A 7,183-nucleotide genomic window follows, 5' to 3' on the forward strand; every position below is an offset into this window, starting at 1 on the left:
GATGAGTCATTTGGGAACAAAGATGCTTTGCAGTGACGCTCTGAACATGCAATTATGTGCAAATATACACACTTCCCTGCAGATAATTAATCTGAGGATCAACGGCTGAGATGACAAATTTCCTCCAAGTTCTCACCCAGCCCTTTACAACTAGTGATTCCAATATGCTTTGCCACACAAAACTGTACTACAGATTTCTAAGTCACAAAACAGACCAAGTAATAGCAATTCTATATGTCTTGTAACAAAAGGGAAATGAAGTTGCTCCCAGAGGCACAGTGCCTTATGCTGAGAAACCTTGCAGATGGGTTTATAAGGCTTAGAAGAAGATGAATGAAAAGACAAAAGCCATCACTGGTAGTAACTGATGCTTTTCCAGGCCAGGGACTTCTAGAATTAAATTCCTCTTTAGTCCACACACCCATCCGCCACTTTTTTTGTCACTGATGAATCTGCTGCCATGTCACATTTTCAAACATGACATCAGATGGCATCATGAAAGGGGAAAATAATTTTTAGATGAAAATCAAACAGAAGCCACAATAAAAGATAGAATGGGTAAGACCTACTGCTGCAAGGTTAAAAGTCCATTTAAAAATCTCATTATCAATTGTCCTTTACTGTCCTGCTCCCCTTCATTGTGTGAGCTGTTTGCAGCATGGCAGGCTTCCAAAGCTATTTTTCAGATGCTTTGCAGCAGATGTGATAATTACAAGATGCACCATCATAGGATTTTGGCATTTATCTGTTTTCCTTAATTTCATTTTTACTACCTTTCCTTTAAAGACAGCATGTATTGAGGCCATAAACTGTCAAATTCTGTATCTTGTGAGGCGACCAGTGTCATGAAATGTGAGATGATTTAAATTTTCAATCAAATGGACACAAATGAAAAATTCAGCACAATTCCAATAGAAGCATTTAAAGGCTCCCAAGTGGGATTTTTTTTCTCCTCCTTTTAATCTTTGTAATTCCAGTACTAACACCAAATTAGAGTTTGCAGAAGATTTTCATGTACAAAATTAGATCAGGCTAAAAAGAATAGGGTTCTAAAATGATCCAAGGTTGTTTCTTTCCACTTTTCCTTGGTGATTTTAAGAGCTTCCTTCCCCCAAAGAATCAGGCTCTGAGGCACGTTTAATTCTTGCTGTCAAGAAACAAGTATGCTATGACACTTGCTAATCAGCAGGGAAAAAAGGTGGGAAATAGTCACTCATCTGCTCTGAAGGAAGGATTTCTGTATCTAAGGATCTAAATATTAATAAATCAGAACTGGAATAGGCAATTAGAGCAGGCACTCTGTGGACAAAGCAGCAGATGTGGCTATTCTTTTTAGCTAAAAAGGATGATCTGGAGAGAAGGCAGTGTACTCCCCTTCACCCCCCACCTGCCCCATCAGAACATGACATTGTAAACACACACATGTGCATGCACATGCACACACACACACACTCATCACTAAGGAAGCAAACTGCTTAGCAGAGAAAGAGAATATAACCTGCAAGCAAAGGGAGAAGTGGAGAGAAGGACATATGGTGATGTTTTATTGTGCTTGATATTGTCTTGACATGAAAGACAACTCTGCAGGAGGATTTGTGATGCCCATCAACATGCAAAGGCAGCTTTCAGCTAAGCAGTTCTGATAGCATTCAGTGGCTAACAGGCATGGAGAAGTGTAGGCCACCTGGGATCACAAGATAATTAAATGCAACGCTGGTTTTCTTTCCTTCATTCTGGGAAAAGAAAAAAAAATCAAACTGAAAAACAATGAGCTCTGACCTCAGAAAAACAAACAAATTTTCAGCATTTTGTCATGTAATTCTTTACTACTGGTTAAGTTTTTATGAACAAACACTGGAGCTTTTACAGCAGTTTTACATCCCCATGTAAGATGTCATAGGATAATAAAATACCCAGTGGTGAAAGTTAAGTACGTGGAGAGGGGGATGAGAGGAAATCTAATTCCCACCTGAACTGTTGAAACCACTTGCTCCAGTGGCTCTTCTCCAGTCATTTTGCATCAAAGCTGCTACAGAGCTGTAAAACTTTCATGTGCTAAAAATGCATCTAGTGTTTTTGGGGCCAAACGTGATGCTCATGCCATTGAGCACACTGGGACAACAAACAGCAAAACAGGTTTCTTCTCTTTCACGAGCACTGTGAAGGTTTCTGGGCACCATACTTTGCAACACTGGATAAGATTTTTAAATGAGCTGCACTCGTGTAAAAGCTGAGGTAGTTTTGGGTTTTTTAACTGCAATGCTGCTAGTGTGGGAAACAAACCACCACATGAAGGTAAGAGCACTTGGCTTTTCAGTCATTACCCTTAGTAACAGATGTATCCAATCTTTTATTCTTGCAGAAAATATTTAATTCTAGAAGAAAGGATTTTTATGCAGGTAGAGTTTTGCATATATAGTTATTGTTCATTTAAGCTGCTTCTATTAACTTTTTTTTTATTTATTTATTTATGCAGAGATTTCAGACTTATGAAAGCCAGGGATTATGGGAAAACTCCCTTTTAGTTTTTTAAAACTAGGTAATAACACTTAATAAAACTATAATAATTCTCAGCACTTACATAATATTACTCCTTTTCATGCCCAAAACATCTTATAAAGGCTTTCTGGGAGTTGGGAGTGAGTCTTATGATCACCATTTTACAGATTAAGTAGAGGCAAGATATAAGGTTTCAGTGCTCTGCCTGCAGTATAAAACCATAACTACTGAAAATCTTTTTTTTTTTCTTTACTTTTTTTTTTTTTTTTTTTTCCCTGTTGTTTCCATTGATCCAGCTCCACCATGAGGATCTCTGTTGCTGGGGTTTTCAAACCAGCAAGCCCAAATTCCTATATCCTACCCATGTTTTTGCTACAGCTTTGCTGTTTTCAAACCCTGTGTAAAATATCCCTCTGACATTTTTGGAATAAATAAATACATAAATAAGTAAAAGACTTCCTACAACCAGCTCTCACAACAAATCCATTATATTTTTATTACTATTATTATTAATTTTATTTTTAATAACCTGAAATATATCCGCTGGTTTCCAGCAGCAAAAGAACCTTCACTTCTGCATCTTCTTTGGCCTAGAAAATATCTCTGACTACTACTGATGTTAGTTTGCTAATTATTGAGCCTGAGGGCCCACTCAAAGTTTATATGCCATCCTCTGCACAAATGCTTACTAAAGAGACAGATCTTGTTAGGAGGAACTGCAGTGTACAATTTAGCTAGTGCTTACCCGGAATACCTCTCTTACTTGAGTTTGGGAGAAGTTTAATTTAGCGTAGCTTGAGGTTCATGATGCTTCTCACTGGAACTCACAGCAGGCACACATGAGAAAACATGCCCTTTACATACTTGCATTTTAAAGAGGCCTAAGTTCAAAACTTAGGTGAAAAAAAGCTTTTCATCTTGCTTAGTCTGTGTCTCTACATTTTTCTCTCCCTTTAATATTTAATCATGAAAATGCAGTATTGGATTTTGAAAGTATTCAAGTTATTGTGTTAGTGTAACATCTATTTGACAATGTAAAACTGTTTTCTGCTGTGAATTTTTGTCTTGAATCAAAATCCACAGTACTTGTTGGAAAGATTTCTATTGATTTTGGTGGCTTTGCGTCAAACACTCTCTCAAACTCCAAAGTGTTTTGCTGTGTGGATGAGGACTGTCTTTATATTCACCAAGTTGTTCTAAAGCTCAGTAATTTTGTATTATTCAGGAATGCCAATATTAATGATACTTATTTCCATTTGAAACAAGGTAATGGTAGATTGATTATGTACCAAGACATGTAACATCATGTTAAAAAAGGGGATGTAGTCTGCAGTATAAGCAACAGAGGCATTTCAGCATCACAGAAGCCCAGGGCATACATTTTTTTCTTTCCCCAGTGTTCTTAATGCATTGCTGTGGTACAGTACGTCATGAAATGACATGAGCATGAGTTAATACTCCATAAATTACTGGCATGCTATAGCAAATTAGACTGTGAAACCCTATGACATACTGTATTGTAAGAGATAATGTGTTTTATAATCATTTGTTTATTTTGTTGTTCGTGTGAGTATTTGCCACTGGATCAGGGAGAGACTCTGCAGCCAGTTGCATCCTGTGGCATTCTTAGACAAAGACAGCCTTCTTGGCAAGCAGGCTTATTCCACCGCTCACAAATTGCAAACTGCCCAGCTTGCTGAGTGCCTTGTGCAGTCCAGCCTCAAGTCCCTGCCACAGCTGGAGCAAACAGCTCCTCCAGCTGTGGAAACCCTTACAGATGCACAGGGAGTCGCAACCATTTTTCAAGCCACAGTGATCAGGGAGGGGATTGAGACATTAATTAGGAAACCTGGTTTTACATCTCTGCGACAGTGCTTCATGTTAAGTGCTACGCTGGCCATGAGGAAGGTGAAGTACTGTGTTAGGCTTCGTGTGGAGTGTTTTACTGACCCTTCTACTTTTCTAATTAAAGAAAATCACTACAATTTTTATTTCCTTTGCAGCTCTCTGGAAGTCATTTGGCCACTTTAACAAAGTAAATTAAGAGGATTATTTCATTTTCTATTGCTTTCTTTGCCTGCAGCACAGAACAACGCCTTTCACAATCAGGATGTCAGGGAGTGACAGTGAGTATGTTGTGTCTAACATCATTAATGCTTCTAGATTTGATATAAGCAAATAGCTCAAGGAGACAGACTTTTTTTCTGTATTTTATATCAGGCTTTTTCAAGACAGAAATCTATGGATCATTCACTTTATATCTTCTGAAACACCAAACAATTAACGAGAGTTCAAAGAGGTAAAAAGAGCAACAAGAAAAAAAAAAAAAAAAAAAAAAAAAAGCAGCCATTAGCTAATTTAAGTCATGGCTTAAATATGTTTTTCCTTCCCCCTCTCTTCCTCTCTTTACTCTGTGAACCATGTGCAGATTTGTAAGCACAGAAACAGATCAGTTTAGGAGAAAAATATTTTTATTTGGTTTTAAACTATCTGAAAATTCAAATTGGTGTTTTTATACCTGCATGGGAATCTCCCTCATCACATATGAGCCCTTCTCCTTCCTTAACCTCATATTCTGGAAATCTGCTGGCAGTAAAAGTATATTGAAAAGGCTGCACAAAAGGTTCAAAAAGAAAAAAAAAAAAATGTGGAAAACAAGTCCAACAGCAAATCATTGAACTTCAATGAAAATGTGATATGGGAGTATATTGCCATACACATAATCTTTAATTAGAAAGGAGCTGTCATATCTGCAAGTCCTATGAAATTAATTGTCAATTTGCTTGGGATTAGTCTAATTCTATGTAAATTCCATGCAATCTGTAGTTTGCAGAAGGTGGGTATTATATCTGATAGAGGCCACAATTAACCATATAATCCCCCTAGGTACGATTCTTCTGACATATTGTGCTACAACAGCTGGGAGTAACTTACTATGTGACTCATCCTATTGAGATCCATGTAAAAAACTATTCATGAGAACTCAGTAACAATAGGCCTTCAGATTAAACAAAAGATGTTCTTTGGTTCAATTACACAAATAATTAAACAATAAGAAAGTGATAAAACCAACATGCATCCCTTTTTGACTAGCACATAGTGTTAACAGCACCATGAACAATATGACCTCATGGCATTACAAAGGTTATATTTTTGTTAACCAGAAACAAAATTATCATGCTGTCACCCATAAATTTTGAGACACATGTCTTTACCTTGTTATATTTCCAGGAGCTCAGCTTCTCCAGTAAGGCCAGCATTCTTAGAAAAATTAGACATCAAAATGAAAGCTGATTTTTCCAAAAACATTCCGTGCTTAACACTGACTCTAAAAGCTACATATGGCCCTGTTTTAACTCAAAGAGAAAAGCATTTGTGAATGCTGAGCCATTTTGTAAATCCTGACCATGAAGGAGAGTTTTCAAAAGTGCTTAAAACATTGTTTCAGAAGTGAAAACAAGAGCTCAGATGCACAAACAGGTTACTATGAATAAACAAATCAAGTCTAACTAGCAAAATAAATTATCTGCATGTACACAGCTAACTCTTTCCTTCTAGTGTGAGTCATCTTGAGATGCTATTACTCAATATCGACTGAGAGAGCATTCAGGATATCACAAGCACCTCAGTAATCTATTCATTGACTGGCCCCTTAGGCATAAAAACTGCATATAAAAATCACATGACATCTTCAAATAAACATAAGCATCCAGCCTCTAAGGAAAGTAGGAATGTAGATGCTTTTGAAAACAGAGACAGGCCCCTTATCTACAGACCCTTTGGAAGTTTAGCAAATTTGAAAACATAGTTCTAAAGCAATTTTGACCTCCAAGTGACATGGTGCAAACCTTTTAAAATCTTCCACAAACATGTGTTTGTTAGTCAATTATGAATAAGTAGAAATTTCTAATTAATTAGCCCATATTGCTTCTTTTCCATACAGGCATTACTTACAAGAACTCATGTTCTCAAAAGCAGGCAAGGGTATTGACTGGTGTGCTTCATGAACCATTTTTTAATCTTCAGTCCATTCCACAACTGTTCACTGCAAATATACAGAAACAAGGATGAGCCATTTAGCTAAATAAATTACATGATATTGTTTCTTTTGCCTGAGTGGTGACTTAGGTAGCTAACCAGCAATAGCAAGATCCTCAAATTGCAATCTGAGTATGAAATTTGTCATTCAAAATTACAGACATAATTAGAAACTCACTGCAAGCTATGTGTGTGCACATAGTCCCATGATGAGCCTGTGTATGCACACACACGTGCCTTCAGAACCAGCTTTTTGGCTGCTGTAAATCAGAAGACCTCTACAGAGAGCTGAGCATCTGGTCTGTGTGTTTAAATCCACTTTTCAGACTTGCGCAAATCAAGTCAGATTGTGTTTGCATCTTTCTTAAAGTGCCCTGAGGAGTATTGCAGGTTTTTGTGGCTGGTGGGCAGCATGCAGCACAGCAAGTAGCTCCATGTGTATATCTGTGGCAGTCTTCCCAGTGAATAATTTAACTGAAAAATAAAGTTACACCCAAATAAGCCAGCTCTTAGCCCAGCTAGAGGCAGCTTCCAGGTCTGAGAAGAGCACAGCTGCAGGGTACCCACAATCATTTTTCCATGGTAAGGAGACTGTGTGGGGCACCCACACCATGACGCAGCTCACTGCCTCTTGATCAACTTCCTA

The 7,183-nt window shown here is 37.6% G+C and overlaps 1 long non-coding RNA gene across 1 annotated transcript; it reads right to left on the bottom strand.

Annotated features, from left to right (window-relative positions):
* Nucleotides 1-1,290: 1,290 nt before the first annotated feature.
* LOC140000622 (uncharacterized) lies at nt 1,291-6,545 on the bottom strand. Its single transcript, XR_011805689.1, has 3 exons — nt 6,454-6,545; nt 5,715-5,760; nt 1,291-1,733 (listed from the first exon to the last, which is right to left on the bottom strand). It is a non-coding gene; the product is annotated as an uncharacterized lncRNA (long non-coding RNA).
* Nucleotides 6,546-7,183: the final 638 nt, after the last annotated feature.

This window comes from Anas platyrhynchos, chromosome Z (genome assembly GCF_047663525.1).
Source record: "Anas platyrhynchos isolate ZD024472 breed Pekin duck chromosome Z, IASCAAS_PekinDuck_T2T, whole genome shotgun sequence".
Classification (NCBI taxonomy): Eukaryota; Metazoa; Chordata; class Aves; order Anseriformes; family Anatidae; genus Anas; species Anas platyrhynchos.